The sequence below is a fragment of the Vulpes lagopus genome, chromosome 5 (genome assembly GCF_018345385.1).
Source record: "Vulpes lagopus strain Blue_001 chromosome 5, ASM1834538v1, whole genome shotgun sequence".
In the NCBI taxonomy this organism is placed as follows: Eukaryota; Metazoa; Chordata; class Mammalia; order Carnivora; family Canidae; genus Vulpes; species Vulpes lagopus.
Genome location: NC_054828.1, coordinates 23,310,998 through 23,331,753, shown reverse-complemented (window position 1 = coordinate 23,331,753; position 20,756 = coordinate 23,310,998).

The window sequence follows — 20,756 nt, the reverse complement described above, 5'->3', positions numbered from 1 at the left end:
GTGGTTTTTATTTATGCTTGATTAATTCCAATTTTATTGTAAATGTTAGAGAAGAAATTGTTATATATAATATTTAAAAGGTGTTTCAAATACAATCTTGAGCATAGGACAGCCTATTCAGTAAAACAAACCGTATAATTTGTTTTTACACTGAATGCTTATTTATTTAGCCACAGTAGTCATTTTAAACTATTGTAGTTAATATAAAACATTTTTAGAAAATATACATACATTTCTATTTAAATACACATTTTTTTTCCAAAGAGATGATGTCATCTCATATATATTTAGGGTGGTTCTTCCAATGCTAATAGAAAAACCGAGAATATATTTGAAAAGCCAAGATATATTAAATCCCCAAAACCCATCATTTCTAAGGTGCAGCTCTTTGAAATCATCTTGCTATATTAGAGTATCTAGAATAAGAGGATAATGTTTCATTTGTAAATTATTATAGAATACATGTAAACTAGCTCAAGAAAAAGGGGGAACAAGGTGCCACTTGTTTAAGCTCTTCATTCTACCCTATAAGTATCTTCTCATCATTTTTTGAGGGAAAAAGACCTTTGTCCATCATTATTTATGGGATATAAGACCCTCTCATTCTTTCATGCTGCCTCCTTTCTGTTCAGAGCCCCGAGTTACAATGGCCTCCTCTACCCTGTCGGCCTCATCTCACCCCAACCCAAGGACAAGGGCAATCACTTTCATTTCCAGATTTTATATCAAAACATAGCTGTCCTGGATCCCATTTTTCCAAGTTGCTTTTGTCTGTAACAGACCTAAAAAAGTCCTAGCTTAGGTCTTTAATATTGTAGAATTTTCAGGTCTCAAGATAGAACAGTGAGTCTCAGGACATAAATAGTTTTAGACCACTTCAACATACAGCATATGCAATAGGTTCCACATGACAGAAGATAAGACAAATACTTTCATCACTAATTTCTGTTTATTTTTATTAATGAGCAGTCATAATTTAAAAATATTTTGGAAGCATTTTATGACTCTAAAATTATTACACCATTTTCTTCAGGATTAAAACCATCATTATTTTAATAGCTCAAATCAGAAGGCCTCTAGGGGGAGAGATGGAACTACTTGTTTTGATAAGAATTCATGGATGCAGTAGGCTCTCTGACGACATGGGTGTTGGCAGGTGCTGGGGAGTGGAGGGTGTGGGGCAGGCTGATCTGCATGACACAGAAATACAACTGTGTTGGTCTTGCTTTCACGGAAAAAAAAAAAAAGAGGAAAGCAAAATTAAGAGGAGGAAGAAAGAAGACAGACAAAAGACTGAGGGAAAAAAGGTGGTAAGAATCTATGATTTGGTGTAGGAACAGTGGAATCTCCCTGAAGAGCCATGACCAGAAAACATGGCAATGGTGCTAATTGTTTTGTTCAAAATTACCTGTATACTTGAGATGTCACTCTTTCCCACCCAAGCCCCAATAGAACCTATTAGGCTAGTGGAGTTCTATCCATTTGAGAAATTGGTGGTACTTAGATGGGATGGGTTCTGTGTTTAAATTAATGTAGTACACAACAGGAAATTAGGCACCAAGGGATAATCAGGAATCAGATACTAAGAAGTCGGGGAATCCATGTTGATGTAAACCCCTTCCACATTTACAGAAGTCTAGAGGAAATAAGTACAAACCATGGTACTTGGAAGTAGAACTCATCCAATGTTACTTTACTATGGAAAAATAAAAGACATCAGATCATATTCCTTATTGGACAAAACAGTCATCACACATCAAGTAAATCTGATGAAGATGACTTTACAAATAAATGTCACATATCTTGATTTCATCACAGTGTCTGACAAAGCATTTTGTATACACATACATACATATATATGCAAAATAATTAAAGGCTGGCACCCTTAGCTGAATTTGCAGTTGGTAGAATTGTTGTAGTAAGCATTGAACTGACACCATCTTAGAAGGGTTTCCCATCACATATATTGGCCAACTCACGTGTAGACTAACACTTCAATTTAGAGAATGCTATCAAGTCAAGAAAACTCTGAGAGGAACAACTAACCAGGAACTCACTATTGAGCATTTAAAAACTTTTAAAAAAGATTTTATTTATTTATTTGAGAGAGAGAGAGAACAAGAAAGAAAGAGAAAGAGAGAGAGAGTGAGAGAGAGGGCTTGAGCGGGCAGGGAGAGGGGCAGCAGGAGAGGGAGAAGCAGGATCCCCACTCAGCAAGGAGCCCCACGTGTGGCTCTATCCCAGGATCTTGGGATCATGACCTGAACTGAAGGCAGCGGTTTAACTGACTGAGCCATACAGGCACCCCTTATTGAGCATTTTTAATGGGCCACATATTAATTCAGTTTATTCTCATGAAAGTCTTCTTTTCTCTCTTTTTTTAAGGATTTATTTATTTATTTTAGAGAGAGAGCACACAAGCATGAGGGGGGCAGAGGAAGTGGGAGAGAATCTCAACCAGTCTCTGACTCCCTACTGAGCACAGAGCCTGATGAGGCTTGATCTCACCACCCTGAGATCGTGACCTGAGCCAAAACTGAGAGCTGGTCACTTAACTGAACGAGCCACCCAGGCATCTCCACAAAAGACTTCTTAAGTAGGTACTAATAATATCACTATTTTCAAATTAGGAAAGGAAAGTGCAGAGAAGTTAAATAACTTGTCTAAGCTCTCACAGCTAACAAGGGTAAGGTTGGGATTCAAATCTAAATTATGTTCATAGTCTGCCTCCTTAACCGGTAAGGGTCTATAAAACATGTTTTATGAGGAATTATTGAGGAAACTAGAACTGTTTAACAGGAAATCAAAAGACATTTTCAGAAAAGAGGAAAAGAGACTAGTATTAAAACAAAGTAGCAAATACTTTCTGAGACACACTATGTATACATCACATGTGAAAATCATTCCATCTGGGACAGGCACAGTTATCAGTTCCCGGCTACCGATGTGAAGTTCAAATTGCACATCTTTGAACTTGAAGCATCCTAAAAAAGCCTTCACTGACAGTAAATTGCCTCAACCCTGAAAAATAGAAAAGGGAGTTAGAAATATTAGCTAGTATCACCCTCAGGAAGTCGAGAAGAGTTCTCCTAACAGGAAAAAATACAATTAAATCTAGGTGATTGCATATATCACCGAAAACGTAAAAATTGGCATTTTCTAAATATGTTTTTGTTTGTGTGGTTTTTGTGGGTTTTTATTGTTTTATGTTTTGTTTTGTTTTTGCTTAAAATGTGTGAGGAGCCGCAGGTGTCCAAGCACTTCTGGGTCACTTGCAGGATCTCTGGGCATCCAGGACTGCGAGTAATGATAATCTTTTCTGTGTTGGCCAATGTGACAGTGGTCTAGTAGCCTCTGGCCACACCCAGACAAAGATGCACATCCATATTTGAAGCTCTATGTGTCAACCCCACCCATTGCAAAAACACCAGGTAGGGAAAGCCAGTCTTGCTTCTAGCTTTCTCATTCTGAACTCCTATCTTCTTGGAAGGAGAGGGTGACTCAGTCTTTATTTTGGCTATTATACTTTTTGAACCCTCTCTCCTTTCCTCTTATGAAAACATGTTCTTATGAAAGAGTCTGATGTCTAATATAGATATCTGCAACTTAGCATGGTTGCAAGAAAATTCACTACCTTTCTCATTGCTCATCGACAACACCATGTTGAATCTTAAGTAGCAGTGGAAGAAATATTTTAAGCAGGAATTTCTAAGAAAAAATTAATATGTGTTTGTGTGTGAGGGAAGTCTGAGCTTAGGAACATAAAAATGATAGCTGAGTTTACTTTTGACTCATGATTTTGAATACATGCATATTTTCATTCTGTTATCATTTCAATACAAGGTTTAACCTTTAGAGTGGGCTTCTAGAAAATATGTATAGATTATAAAGCTATGTTTCTGCTGGCATCACAACCAAGGATTCACGTCACAATGGACACTACCATGAGGAACATTAGGGACAACTCAAATGTGGATGGAGCCAAGAGAAATCATGTTGAACCACCTTAAATTTTACCATCAGCAGCTAAACATGGCAATTGAACACATCCATTTATCAATGCTTCTCCCCACAAACCAGTGTGATTGATTACCATACTGGAAGGAAATTTAAAAGACATAAATGAATAAGACCAAAGACAGCAATGGTTTGGACAAGTCCATGGTAGGAAAGCAAGTGGAGAAGGGAGCCATTGAGAATGATGAAACTTGAATGCCTGAAGAGAATGTTACTAAGGAGAAAAAGTCTGTGCTGTAGAAACACAGAAATTCTGGTATCAGGAATTTCAGAAGGCATTCTGATACTTGGTTAAACATGTAATTAAAAAGAAGTTTAGATAACAGATCTTCTTCACCCAGGATGGCAAGCAACAACCTGGGAGTGGAGGGTTCATTCTCTGGAGAAATTCAGTTGAAGAAGCTCTGGTCCTGGGCATCAATGGGAACAGGAGAGTGGGGAGGTAGGGCATAGGACTGAAAAATAAGGAAGTCAAGTGAATCTCTATATGACAAATGGTTGGATCACTGCTCTTTTCCTACTCACATGTGACAAATGGATGGATCACTGCTCTTTTCCTACTCAGCTCCAGAAATACTGGGCGCCGGTTACCCTCTCCTCCAGGGAAGTGATTGGAGGACTCTCCCCCGCACAATCTGTTGGTCTCCAAAGAAAAGCCCCACAGAGAATGATGTTTATATGCCCTTCCACACTCCCTATCCATGCCCCGTAGGTGAAACTCATCAATACACCAGCTCATCACAGAGATAGTGTATCCAGTCATGATTTGTATGGTCATTTTTAAGCATAAATAATTAAGGGCACCTGGGTGGCTTAGTAGTTGAGCATCTGCCTTCGGCTCAGGTCATGATCTCGGGGTCCTGGGATTGAGTCCTGCATCAAGCTCCTCACAGGGAGCCTGCTTCTCCCCTTGCCTATATCTCTGCCTCTCAATATGTGTCTCTCATGAATAAATAAATAAAGCCTTAACAAATAAACATAAATAACTAGTCAAGGATTATTGAGAAAGTCTTCAATGTGAAAGGCCAAAAACAAGGTAGGAAAATTTAGAATGAGGGAATAAATGTATATTGGGTTTAAAATATGCTCAGGTGATTAGAAAACACTTTAAACAACTACAGTATTCTGGGAGTAATCCGATTAAGGTATTATTCCACCCATGAAATATGCACAGGAGGTCAGAGAAAGAGTTTGGAGTAAACGTGATGAATTTTAAAAGGCAACAGAAGAGTTTGAAGAAGAAATCAATTAAACAGTCCAGAACATAGAACAAAAGATGGGGATGGAAAATAAAAGGAAAATGCTGACAGTTTCTCAGAAAGAGACCAGAGAATCCCCAGGGAAAAGACTGGCAAGGAATGAAATCAGGGATACTTCACAGTACACATGCTTCTGAATTGAAAGTGCCTACTGAGTACCTGGCATCGTGAAGAAACCAATTTTCACTATGGCATACTCAGGGAAATTTAAGAAACTGTCAGATAAACTAAAAATAAGGAAAATTTTTCAAAGGAAAGATGAATGTCATCTACAAAGAACAGAAACCTAAAGGCACTGAGTTCCTCAAAAGCAACATAGGAAGCCAAACAAACTAAAATATATTCAAAATTCTGAGGGAAAATGAATTTTATCCTATAATTGTACAACCAGCTTAAGTATGATTTCATTAGGAGGACAAGATAAGTCCTTTGAGATTTCAAAAATGTAAAAGAAAGAAAAAAAAGATCCACTGTGAATTCTTTTTTAACAAACAACTGGAGAGTACTTCTTCCACCAGAATAAATCAAGAAATAGAAAAAACAACAAACAAGCCAACAAACAAAACACATAAGATTCATTCAACCCGAGAGAGAGGAGAAAGGATTTTCCAGGATATCTGCAAAGAGAAGTTCCAATAGTTGGCAGCATGCAAGGAAAGGGACCAGATACTTCGGAGCAGGAGGATGGAAAGCTTTACAGAAAGTCTTCCTAGTATTGAATAAGGAGATGGGGAGCATTACATGATGTGTTAAATATAAATGAGAAGAGTTTCACAGAGTCATAGAATTTGTGAAAATTCATGATAAGTGCAGTGAACAGGCAAATGAAAAATCTAGGCATTGTTAATTATAGGAAAAGCAAAAAATTGTAAAAAGAAAAGATAAGTGTTTATTATTTGGTTTAGCAAATACATATTCATCATAAAGCTAAATATCAATTTAAGCATAATTTTTATGGTAGCTATTTTGGGGGATAGGAGGAGGTAGTGTTATATAAACTCTTCATTATCATTTCCCATGATTAAATGTTAAAAAGTTAGTAAAGAAATAGCAGTATAAACATGTAAATACTATATAAATATAAGATACAGCTAAAGGACTTAAAAGAGATTACCGTGGAGAGGATATTAGGGAGGGTAGGAAAGCAGAAAACTGATATTTTGTTCACATTTTTGGGGTACTGTTTTCCTTCTTAAACTCACTTGTATATTATTCTTTTGCAAACAACCTAAAAGAGCTACTTACTCCTCACATCCAAAGATAGGAATACTTGACCAGATCACATGGCCATGTTTCTGCTTCATTTATATAAATACAGCATTTATGAGCATTCATTTTCACCATTTCCTGGAGAAAGACATTCTGGTTTGGGTTTTTCTTAATCTACAGGGTTTGTTGAAATAAGTCATACTAACAAACATATCATGTACAGGGGTACCTGGGTGGCTCAGTGTGTTAAGCATCTGACTCTTGGTCTTAGTTCAGATCTCATGGGTCATAGGATCGAGCCCCCGGGGTGGGTGCCTCCCTCAACAGAGAGTCTACTTGAGGATCCTCTCTCCCTCTCCCTTCCCCCATTCATGCGCACTCTTTCTCTCTCTAAAATAAATAAATAAATCTCTAAAAAATATTATGTGCAATGGCAAAAACATTTTAAAAAACACACATGCGTGCAACACTTTCTATTGATACCCACGAGGACTTCTTGCCAGATTCACTGGTGAAGTCAAACATTGGAAGGCTGCATCCATGCTTTAGTTAAACTTCAAGGAGCAATTTATCAGCAGTGTGGTTCCTGGATGCGCCCAGTGACTTATCGTTGTAACTATCCTGCTCAGGAATTTCCACTACTCAGTCACCTTTGTGTATCTTGGATTTACTCCAAGTTAACGCCATGAGGTGGTTTTAAAGCCTTCCGCTGTGAAGCCTGCTGGGCTGATGTCTGCAGAAAATGATTCATAGGTCATTTACACTCTTTATGTATAGACTGAACAACTTTCTTTTAAAGGTATTTCTTTATATTTATCCTTTTGGAAGTTCACATGCCAGTTTTCGGCCCACTGACACGGGCTTTTGAAATACTGCAGCTGGCATCTCAGTCACTGTGAACTCACCGACAGGATCATTTATAACACTTTCACATGAGGCCAGCACCCACACCATGCTTGGGAGAGACTCACTATTTTGTAAGAGAACAATAATGTCCTACATTTCTACTCTATTTCCCTCCGGTTTACTGTCCCTGAAATAGGTCCCTCTGTGGGCCAATCTGGCCGCTCAAGCCCCTGGTGATGTTTTGATTGATTATAAAGGAGTTTATGGATTTAAATCATTTTTATGTTTTGGGTGATCCTTTATTCTTTGTCTAGACTTCAACAGATCATTTTGTTATTATTACCGACCACTGCCACTCTTGTTTGCAAGGGATGGAAATCCAACTCAAACCAGCTTGCCAAAGAAGGGACTGGACTCAAGAGAGACTGGAACCAGGCATCCTAGTATCATCTGGCCCATTTTTTTTTTCTTCCTGCATCATTTTTATTTTTCCTTTTGAGAAAATCATTTTAGATTTTCTGGTTCATACAGCAGAATTGCCTCTTAGTTCATGTTGATCAAGTTTATAGGAGAAAATGTACTATCATTTTTTTGATTTGTGTTTTTATTATTAGTGGAGACAAGCATATTTTCTTACTTATCTTAATAAACCCACTTCATTTGTTTTATTTGACAGAGAGCGCACTAGAAAGAGAGAGTAAGCAGAAGCTGGGAGCAGAGGGAGGGGCAGAAGAAGCAGGCTCCCCACTGAATAGGGAGCCCCATGTGAGGTTCAATCCCAGGACCCTATGATCATGACCCAAGCAGAAGTCAGACACTTAACTGACTGAGCCCACCAGGTGCCCCTTACTTATCTTTTTAAAATTGTTTTGAATTTTATCTTTTTATTTATCAGTTTTTAAAAATTTGTTTTTTGTAAATTTCCCCTTTACTTACTTGTTCTATTTTGAGGGGCAGGTGGTAAGGAATATTCATAATTTTAATTTCTTTTAAGAGATTTTATATTTTTAGAATATCAACCCATTTTTTTGTAATACAAATCCCCAGTTTATATGTATCTTTAGCTTTTTATGTGGTAGGTACTGTGAATCAAATTTGCAAAATTTCTATTTTTTTCCCGTTATCAACTTTTGTGTCATGTCCAGGAAGTTTTCAGTCATTGCATAAATATTCCGTATAATGTATTCTAGTATTTCTATGGTGTTTAAAACCATTTCAATCTTAGATGTGTCTAGAATTTACTTTGTAAGATATGAGGTAAATAATGATCTTTACTTTGAGTTCTTTTGCTATTTGTTTTAATAATTTTACTACCCACTCCAGTCTTTAAAAAGGCAACTCTATCATATTCTCTCTCCCTCACACACACAGGGTTTAGTCTGGGCTGCCACATAAAATAACCTGTGGCATAAAGTAAGTATTACTCATGGTTTTATGATTTAGAGATTCAGAAAGGGCTTAACTTATCGGTTTGTCTCTACTTCATGTGGCATTAGCTTCGGTGGCCACTATTGGAGGACCCAGCTGTAAGATGTCCTCTTCCCTCACTTGTCTGGTGTCTCCTGTTTTTTGGCCTCATTTCCTTTCATGACAAATAGCATCTCATCCGCCAAAGTTTCTCCATGTGGCTTAGACATTGCACCACATAACAGCCCCAGAATATTTTCTAGGCTTCCACAAGGCAGAAAACAAAGCTTGCCAGGCCAGTCGTGGCTAAGCCCAGAAATGACACAGCATGACTTTTGCCATATTTTATCGGTCAGTGCAATCACAGAACCAGACTCATGGATATGGACAAATAAGATTACATTTCATTCTGGGGAAGAGGCAATGCCCATTATAAAAATGTACATGCAGCAGCAGATTTTTGTGGCAGCTACCTATGGAAAATACATTTGAATACACTTGCAAAGATAATCTGTACACAAATACAAAACATTAATTCTTATTATTCAGGAAGATGATATGTCATTCGTCTTATTTGATGTTAAGTATTCAGTTAAAATAATAATTATTGCATGTCTACAATGTGACAGGGTTTATATTAAGGCACTGAAGTTGAAATAGTAAACCTTTCAGAACAAGACCTTCCTGAAGTTTATAGATTAACATGTTCCTCAGTAAACTTTTATTCCGATACTGTTGTACAATAATTCTTATATTTATTCAGCTTTATTCCTATAAAAGCAAAAGCATCCTTATAAAAGAAAATATATTCTTGATTCTGTTCATTGTCTCTGTCTTCCTCATTAAATTTCTCTAAGAAACAATTTGTTTATATATATGACTATTTCTTTTGCGATCAATCATTTAATCACTCAAAATTCCAGCAGAAAAGAGAAATCATGCTCAAGACGTTTAGGGAGCACAGTTTGATGGAATGATGCTATAAAACTGTGAGCAGGGTTAAAGGAAGCAGAAAAAATATGGTGAAGGACTCAGGGACGAGGGGCAGCAAGAGACCATTACCACCACTTACTTAGCCTTGAGAGATAAGAGGATAAAAAGTGCAGAGAACGCTTGGAACCATGAACAAAGGACTGTCTTTCAAAAGTGTAACTATAGCTACAGCTATGCCTAGAAGCACAACAGAGAGAGTAGGGTGTATCCTGGCTTCTTTTACTTTGGGCATCCAGTCTCTTGCTAGCACCTCCTGTTAGTAATCCCAGCCAGGAACTAGAGGGCAGAGAAATCCAGGCGATGTAGTCCATGGAATCAGTTATAAGCACAGATATGATCAGAGAATCACCATGAGGAGACCTTGGGGGAGGCAGTAAATAGAGAAATACCAGCCCAGTACCCAGATCAAATTCGTATTTGTTTCAAAGGTGTTGAATCCAGTGATCCCACTTCTGGGTCTGTATCCAAAGACATCGAAATCAGGATCTTGAAGAGATACCTGCACTCCCACGTTCATCGCAGCTTTAATCTCAATAGGCAAGGAATGGAAACAACCTAAATCAAAAGTTGAATGGATAAAGGAAATGTGATATATATATATATACAAAAATTTGGAACTGCTGTCATTTGCTACAACATGGATGGGCCTAGAGAACATTGTGCTAAGTGGAGTATGGCATACATAAGACAAATACTGAAAAAGCCCCTTTTTATGTGAAATCTAAAATAGTTAAACTCATAGAAGTGGCAAGCAGAATGGTGGTGGAGGGGGAGTGGGGAGAGGGGACCTGAGGGAGGTGTTGGTTGAAGACTACCAAGCTATAGTTATGCAAGATGATTCAGTTCTGGACATGACTTATCCAGTATCTTAACATGACTGTAGTTACAATATTATATTGTTTACTTAAATATTTGCTCAGAAGATAGGCAGACCTTATGGTAAGTGCTCTCACAAATAAATAAGGGGGTGGGAGAAAACTTTTGGAGGTTGTACATATGTTTATGACTTTGTTGTGCTGATGGTTTCCATGGGTATATACTTATCTCCAAATTTATCAGATTGTATACATTAATCATGTACTTTTCATATGTAAAGGCTTGATCAAGTGGTTTTACAAACATTCAGACACGTACTGATCAGACACTACAAAAATGAAATTAAGAACATTAAAAAAACTAAAAAATTTAAGTAAATAAATGAATGAATGAAGGTATTATGATCCATTTTTCTTACTTTCTTTGTACATGGATGAAATAATAATTTTGCCTCTTCTATCTTATCTTTGATAGTGAAAATTTAAATAAAGTGAAATAGTCATGTTAATGATAAAGGAGCGTGCATTTTAGTTTGGGGGTTTCCATCCATTTCATGAATTGAGATATTTTCTTTCCATTTCACAGATGAGGTACTACAGTTCAGAGAAGTTAAGCAACTCATCAGGATTATACTAGTTAGTAAAAGTTGAAGTAGGAACTTAGTCCAAATCTGATTCCAGGGTCCTCATTCTTTTAACCATTATGCTTTAGGACCTCTATTTTTTTTTTTAACATTTTATTTATTTATTTTTTTAATTTTTATTTATTTATGATAGTCACACACAGAGAGAGAGAGAGGCAGAGACACAGGCATAGAGAGAAGCAGGCCAGGATCCCTGGGTGGCGCAGCGGTTTGGCGCCTGCCTTTGGCCCAGGGCGCGATCCTGGAGACCCGGGATCGAATCCCACATCAGGCTCCTGGTGCATGGAGCCTGCTTCTCCCTCCGCCTGTGTCTCTGCCTCTCTATCTCTCTCTGTGACTATCATAAATAAATAAAAAATTTAAAAAAAATTAAAAAAAAAAAAAGAAGCAGGCCCCATGCAGGGAGCCAAAGTGGGACTCGATCCCGGGTCTCCAGGACCATGCCCTGGGCCGAAGGCAGGAACTAAACCGCTGAGCCACCCAGGGATCCACTTTAGGGCCTCTTTTAATTTTATTTATTTATTTATTTATTTATTTATTTATTTATTTATTTATTTATTGTGATTAACTCCTAAGTGTAGTGAGAATGAGAGAAGGCAGCTTGTTTGATTATGTGTGGGATGGTAGAGAATTGAGCATTTCACAGTGAGCCATGACGTCAGCTCTTTGACAAAGGTATGTTTGAACATATTTAGAGAGAACAATTTTGTTGCCATATATATTGCAAAATTTTTTTTGACTAAAGCAAAGTTCTCAGTGAAGGTCAACATTCAGGGAGTCTAGAAGCCTCAATATGCATGTGATTCTCTCTTACTCTTACTAAGTGTACTTCCAGTACCTGTTTTGTCCACCATATGCTAGGCATAGAATCTTATGTCACAAATTATAGCAACAGAATATCTATCATCTACATCCTATTTTGAGTTTGGGAAATTATTTAACCCCCCTGAGCTCAGTTTGCTTGGGTGGGAAATAAAGTCAGTTTAAGGGCCATTCTAGTTTAATATTTCTTTATTCTTCTGGGAGGCTGTAGATGTGAAGGAGAGTCCAGTGAATTCATTCTCGGATACCTCTCAACTAAATTTGGAGGCTCTAATAGCTAGACACATTCTAGGCACCTGTCCTATGCCATGTTCTTGATAGTACATAGTCTGAGAATTTCAGTTTGTTTACCCAGAAAATTAGAGAGATTTTATCATATCCTCCCCTTTCATTTTTTTTAAAGATTTTATTTATTTATTCATGATAGAGAGAGAGAGAGAGAGACAGAGACAGAGACAGAGACACAGGCAGAGGGAGAAGCAGGCTCCATACAGGGAGCCTGACATGGGACTCAATCCCGGGTCTCCAGGATCACAACCTGGGCTGAAGGCAGGCACTCAAGCCGCTGAGCCACCCGGGCTATCCCATATCCTCCTTTCAAATACATGCATATGTACATCTCTCTTCTATAAATAAAATTTGCGTATATATGTATCTGTGATTCTAATATCTGTGCAATAACCAAACATTCAGTTTTTAAGGGTTGGCATTATAGCCACTTTATGGGAACTGTATTCATTTACAGAAAGGATTCCTAGGGGTGCCTCGGTGGCTCAGTAGGTTAAGCACATTGAATTCTTGATCTCAGCTCGGGTCTTGATCCCAGGGTCTTAATTTCAAGTTCCACTTTGGGTTCCATGCTGAGCGTGGAGCCTATTTAAAAAATAAATAAAATAAAATAAAAATGAGAAGGACTCTGGGATGCATTAAACTCCTAAATACACAAAGTAATGATGTTTCAGTATGTGAATAGTTACTATAAGGAATCTGGAAGGTGCCTTTTCCCTTATTTTTATATTTATGAAGATATTTGTTAACAAAGTCTTATTTAATTCCTGTAACTATCCATCGGGACAACCTGCTCTCTGATCTGATGGTGCAATGTGTAATCATCATTGAACTGTATATATCCCGTGTTTGTGGTGTCTAGAGAGGAGATTCTCACAAGTCAAAGGAGCAGTGTATTTAGTTTCATGTATTTTAATTTTAAATCTTTTTTTTTATTAACTTTTATTGGTGTTTAATTTACCAACATACAGAAAAACACCCAGTGCTCATCCCGTCAAGTGTCCACCTCAGTGCCCGTCACCCATTCCCCTCCAACACCCGCCCTCCTCCCCTTCCACCACCCCTAGTTCGTTTCCCCGAGTTAGGAGTCTTTATGTTCTGTCTCCCTTCCTGATATTTCCCAACATTTCTTTTTTCCCTTCCTTTATATTCCCTTTCACTATTATTCATATTCCCCAAATGAATGAGAACATACACTGTTTGTCCTTCTCCGATTGACTTATTTCACTCAGCATAATACCCTCCAGTTCCATCCACGTTGAAGCAAATGGTGGGTATTTGTCGTTTCTAATTGCTGAGTAATATTCCATTGTATACATAAACCACATCTTTAATGCTAGAAGAACCAATCCATCTTTTTGTTCCTCTTCTATTTCCCTGGGATTAGATAATTATGTGTATATTCAATTTATTCATTAATTCACACAGCCTCTACACCTTCAGTAAAAAATGGAGAAGGGTAAAAGGCACTCTTGTGATAATCCGAATCTTTTTTTTTTTTTCTGGTCAATCTACATCTTTTAAACAAAGTGTTATGTACACGGCTAGGATGTGTTTTGTCTTTCACTTTCTTTTTAAATTCAGATTATGAGCTGATTCATTTTATATAGATTTAACCTTGTTTGTGACTCTTGCTACATATAAAATTGAAAGTGATGTGAAACCTGGAAACAATTAAAGTTCATCTCGTAAGTGATAGAAAACATCACTGAGGCTTCAATTGCTTCTCTCCCACTGTTAGGGAAATAGAATTGAAGATGTGCTTTTCTACCTCTGATTGGTGTGAGTAACTGAAAGTGAAGGATTATTTAGCATACAGAACCTTAATGGAGCAGTTCAGGATTTATTATGTAAAACGCTCCCTTAAAATAGTATACTTTAAAATGGTTTTGCTTTAATGGGTGGGGAAAAAAATCTCTCTAGGCTTTAAAAGTATTTTGCTTGAATATACGCAGTCTTCTTGTCTCAGTCATATGTGGCTTTTAAATTTTCCTTTAAAAAGGTGCAACTTAAAATATTGCATAATAGGATTTTCTTTGTTCCAGCTGTGATATCAGGGAAGAAAAAGGAAGAAATATTTGATATGGCTTAAACCCTTTTCTAAGACATTACTGCATTTGCCTAATTTTCAAAAGGTCCCATTCATTTTTTTTTTTTTTTTTTTAGATTATGTTATCCCTTTTCCCCTCTCTCAGGAAGTGGTATTAGTCCTAGGAAGGGTTCATAAATTAGATGTGGCTGCTTCTAAAACATAGGCTGCATTTCTGCGTGTGATTATGATGGAAACACCAGGCATTCTAAAGTGATGATAATGTTAACTAGTTTAACAGACCTAGAAGAGAGGGACTTTGATTAAACCTCTTTTACATATGATGAAACTGACACTGGGGAGGTTAAATAACTTGCTCCTCAGATAAAACAACTACTACCTGATAAAATGTCGCTTGAATCCAGGCCACCTGGCTCCAGCAGCTTGGGCACTGTACAAGGTGAGCCTTGTCATCAAATGCAATTTTTATTCTATTATTTTATGCTATTGTTTCTCTTCTCTTTCACTGGATAGACAGATACATTTCTTATAGAAGATCAAATTGCTTTTCTTTCTATATTTATTTGTTTGTTTACTTCACAGTTTAATGCCAAGTAATAGTTTTCATTGGTTAAGGAGACATGAGTTTTGGGCTTGGACAACTTGCTAAATCAGGGATCATTGCTTCTCCCTGCGATCAGGCTGGTCTGGGTCTTCTCAGAGCTGTCTTTTCCACCACATCAGCTGCCTGTTTCACCTGTTGTTCTTCTAAATCACTTTACTTCTGAATTCTTACTTTGCCTCTCTGGTGTCTCTGTAGTTAACTTTTGCTTAAGTGTTTCCTTGAGGCCATTCATTCCTGTTAAGTCGCTAGAAGGAAATGTGATATTTTAGGGTTATTTTCACCAGAATAAACATCAGGGAAGTTTACAGTTTCTGAGACTAAGAAGTAGGTCTGATTGTGGATCTCAAAACAAATATATGCTGAAGTTGACTTTTGCCCGAGTGTGAGCTCAATATGGGCTTAATGAATTTTTGAATTGAAATACCAACCCTTCAAAAAAAAACCATATTTAATCACAAGGTTAAATTTAATGTAATGTTCAGTTGTAGAACATATAGGAAGAGAAAGAGAATACAGATGGTCCTCTTTTTGAGTAAACATAAGAAGGCCTCATTTGTTAATGGGGATTCTGTAGAGTGAGAAGGATCAAGAGAGTGGAATGATACAGAGGAAGAGTAGCTGGTGAACATTGAATCAATCTGTTGTTACAGTGTCGAATATAGACCTGGCTTACTCTGCAAGTCAGTCCTGGATTAATGTCCAAATTTTGGCTCTGAAGCCTCTGCTGTTGTTTAGACTGTATCAAAAACCTCAAGATGGAGGTATAGAGAAGAGATATCAGAAGTGGGAAGAGGTAGCGAATCCTTGCAATAAGCTTATGAGTTACACAACACACTAAACCAGGAAAAACTATCAGGGATTATAACATAACAGACATTCTAATGCACCAGGAATCATGACAGAACAAGGGTCTGGTCAGCAGCCATGAATGCAGAAGACAAAGATATCAATGGGCAGAGATTTTCCTTAAAAGGGCTAAGACTGGGGAGACAATAGGGAACCAGGGCATTTATGGGATGATTAAAGTAGTAAGTCAGCAAATGGGGGGGACACAATCCTGGTGGGCCCCAGCAGTCTGGCTGTCAGAAGTCCAACATTATCACATGGACATGGGGAGTTACATGGCAGCGGCCCCAAGACATCCCTTGGAAGGCATAGTAAGAAGGGGAGCAAGTCAGTAAGGATGTGAAGCTTGGGAATCAAGTCTAGGTTCCACCACTTGTAGTTGTGTGCCCTTGGGCAGGTCACTTGATTTCTTTTCTGTAAAATGGCAATGTAAGAGACTATGTCAGAAATTTTTCTGAGAAATACCTAAGTGTTGCATATATTATGCTTAGAATAGTGCCTGGAATATCAATATATAAGCAAATATGTCATTTTTATTCAACCTGTGGCAACAAAATATATATTTCTTACAATTCTGGAAGTTGGAAAGTCCAAGATTAAGGTGCCAGAATGGTGTTCTGGTGAAAGCCTTCTTCCTGTTTCATGACTGGCACCTCCTTTCTAGCAAAAGGGCCTACCCATCTCTTTGGCATCTCTTTTATAAAGTACTAATCCTATTCATGTGGGCTCCACCTCCATGACCTAAGCACCTTCCAAAGATCCTACCTCCTAATACCATGAATGAATTTTTTTAAAGATTTATTTATTTATTTGAGGGAGAGGGAGAGAGAGAGAGCATGAGACATATTGGTGGGGGGAGGGAGGGACAGAGAGAGAGGGAGAGAGAAACTTAAACAGACTCTTTGCTGAGCACGGTGCCCCATGCAAGGCTCAATCTCATGATCCTGAGATCATGACCTGAACCAAAACCAAAAGTCAGATACTCAACAAACTGTGGCACCTAGGTGCCTCTCAACATATGAATTTCAAGGGCACACAAACACTCAGGCTATATAGCAATATAGCTAATATTATTGTAAACAGTAAATTTTGTGAAAGTTGGAATAAGTTGAGTTTGACTGTAAAGACTAGAGGTAGATGATTAGAATGAGAAATCAGCATTCTCTGGACAAATACAAGAGGAAATGCAAGGGAAAAGATATTGAGATGTTAAAAGAGAGGCGATCTAGCAAGGGGGAGAGAAGGCAGAGGAGCCCACGTGATGATTAAAACCGATGAGTTTCACAGAAGTCACTTTGGGAATAGGGATGCTATATAAGATTTTTAGGTTGTTGGAGCTATTTGGTGTAATTCTATATACTCCCCCCAAATACTTAGCAAAGCCTGGTAATCATACAGAGGCTTTTTAGGTGAGTGTGTGTGTGTGTGTGTGTGTGTGTGTGTGTGTGTGTGTGTTGTATGTGTATATGAACCAAAGAAAAAGGCTGAGTCCACACACATCTGGGTTGATGGGATAAAATGGGAACCATGCACTTTAAGGAATAAGAAAAGAAATAACTAATTCGTCCTGGGCAGGAGCTCAGAGACAACAAAGACTTTGAAATTATAAAATTCCAGGAAATGAACAGAAATTTTGGGAAAGGCATTATCTAGATTTTAAAGAGCAAACAAGGAGAGCTGAGATAATATCTGGGCCATAATTAATTTAACAAATATTTATTAAGAACACCCTCTATACCAGACAGTTTCTCAATCTTGGTAATAATAATGATAATGATAATATACATATATGGATTTTGAATTCTTTATCGTGTATGAGGGAGACGAGCAAATAGACATTAAGAATACAATATAGAATTAATAGATGAAAGATAATTTTACTCTGCCCAAAGAAGGACAATTGATCTCCTAAACCAGATGATGAAATGCTGGCTTTTTACCTGAAATATAGAAATGAGTCACTCAGATGCCTGTAAGAGAGCAAAAGGATATCCAAGGACTTAAAAATTGTGACATAAAAGTTGCCCTCCTAAGAACGGCAAAAGATAAAAAGATGGTAGGAAGGATGCAAAAGAAAAATAGCAGCAAATGTTATATTGTAGAGAATCTATTGTAACATAGTATGGAATTTAAGACAAAAATTTTGATGGGGGAAGGCCCAGGTAGATGCTGACCTAGACAATCCAATAAAATAACCTGCTATTTCAGGATCATGGGAGGAAATTCCAAGGAATGATGTTTAAAAGAAAATGGATTCAGATTCTGTAGCTTTATTCTACTTGAGAACATGCAGATTCCTATCTGTACCCCACACCTTCCAAATGGTATTTTCTGAGAGTTGGACCTGGGTTTCTGCACCATTGGCAAACATGACAATTGTTCTTCATGCATGATAAAGTTTGAGGATAATGGTTTCAGGACTATTCAGTAAGCAACCCCATTATCTTCACTGCCTGGATTGTCTGGAGGGAAGGAGCCATAAGAGTGGCCACGTTGAGATATGAACCCAAAGTGACCTGGTCAGGTTTCTCCATTTGAAGGGTCATTGCTATGTTAAAACAACACAAGCCTGGAAGCAATGAGGCAGAGTAGCTGATAAAAATTGTACATTATAAGGGTTTAAATGAGGGTATTTCATGTGTTTGCTGAAATATTCAGGCCTTTTCATAAATCATTAGTCCATATTACATCTTTTTGAAAATGGAAAATAAAAATTTATTTTATATTATTGAAAAAAAATTCCCAAAGTCATCCTCTTATTTATTAATTGTATAATAATTTATTTATGACTGTGAATCATTGTTTCAAAAGTTTATAAAGCAAAACTTAGGAGAGATTTTTCATGTTTTCTAAGGTCTAAAACCCTAGAAAATAATATCCAGCTATTAATATTATTATTATATGTCTGTCACAGTGACCACCACTTAGTGAATTCCTAAAATTTTATCCTTAGAAATAGGCTAAATACTTTAATGATTTACAGTAGTCTTATCTCATGTTATTCCCATTTACTGATAAGACATGATATTCTTCTCAAGTAAGATATGGATGTTAGTTTAACATGCTGCCATAATCCATATCATAAATAGCAGCTAAAGAATTATCATTTATTTACAAAGTCAAAATTTAAGGAATGAGTGGATGTTTCTGACAATTTTGTATTCTTTGTGGGAAAATATCTTCCAATAAAATTTAAGATATTTAAAACCCTGTATTTTAAAAACTTGGATGAAGATTAAAAAAAAATTGGAGGCAGAGAGTATAAATTGATGGGATAAGCTGACAACAGAATGTGGTACTGTTCTCAGCAAATCCACTGATCCTGGGAGACTATAATCTGAATGATGGCATAGTTTGAATGTGTGGGGTCATGAGACAAAGCCTAAGATCCTTCATGATGAGAGGTCAAAGAGAAAACACCTTTCTCCTCATAGAGTTGAAACAAAAGGGTGATATCTTTAGGATGAATTTGGAATGAAGGGGAAAACATACTACATGTGTATGGAATCTTGATATATATATATCGAGGGAGTAGAATTTCTTATTTGGACAAAGGATGGGTTTCCTGCAAATTGAGATGAACAATTGGCTATCCATATTAAAAATAAAAATAAAATAAAAATAAATCCCTACCTCACACTATACACAAAATTAAAGATAGAACAAAACAAATGTGAAAAGCTAACTTTTACACATTTTACAATATATAGAAAAATAACTTGATAGTGACAGAGGGAAGGATTTTTTTCAATAGAACACAATAAGCAAAACTGATATAAGTACAAGATTGAATAATTCAACCACATTAAAAGTAAAAAGTCTTTTTTAGTATCAAACATGCAGAAAGTAATAAAGCAAGCAAACGCTGAGATTATATTTGCAACACATATAGTGTATGGATGTTTAAAAGTTTAATAATTTGAATCTATTTTTAAAAAACTACAAATCAACAAGAAAAATCTTCTGCATCTAAGAGATGGTTCAAGAATACCAATTTCAAATAAGAAACATCTGTAGCCAATATACATATTTAAAAAGCCTAGTCTTATTAGTAATCCAGTTGATGCATTTTAAAAACAGATTGAGATAACATTTTACACCAATGATATTGGCAAAATTGCAAATTGGACAATGGTAGATGTTGGAAAGAGAAACAGATTCTTTTTTTTTTTTTTTTGAGAGAGAGAGAGAGAGAGAGAGAGATATTGAGAGAGAGAATGAGAGGATGGGTCAGAAGAAGAGAGGGAATCTTAAGCAGGTTCCAGGCTCAGGGCAGGGCTCCATCTCACTACCCTGAGATCATGACCTAAGACAAAATCAAGAGTTGGACGCTTAACTCACTGAGCCACCGAGGCACCCCGAGAAACAGAAACTTTTATATGCAGCTGGAGGGAAAGCCCCTTGGTTCAACCACTTTGGAAAAGGTTGTTTCCTAGTGAATTTGAACACACACACACACCCTGTGACCCAGCAGCTCCACTCCTGGGCATGCACACATTACAGATGCTATCTATTTAAGGACCCCTGGTCCTGTAGGACAATATTAAGTGTCTTGTTGTCATTTAAACTTCACTCATTGTGATTGCTCATCTTAAGTTATAGTTTCTAGTTCTTAGAGAAATGTGATTTATAATATTCAATTTTATTTTTATGCCACTGTATTATTTTAATGACTTTTCCAGAATTGTTTTGGTTAAGCGAAGCATAAAAAGAAACCCTGACTTTTAATCGTATTCATTTTGGTTTAATCACATGTCATGTTATGCACTTGTAAAAATTATTTCAATTATTAATATGGACCTATTCTAAAAGAAGTTTTCTTTCCTTTCGTCTTTCTCTACTTAGAGGAATTTTTAACAAAGTAATTACTGGAAATTAATTATTTTTTCCTTATTTTTTATTACTATGATGAGGCTTTCACATTTTTTACAGCGATGTTAAAAATGCCATTGTAAC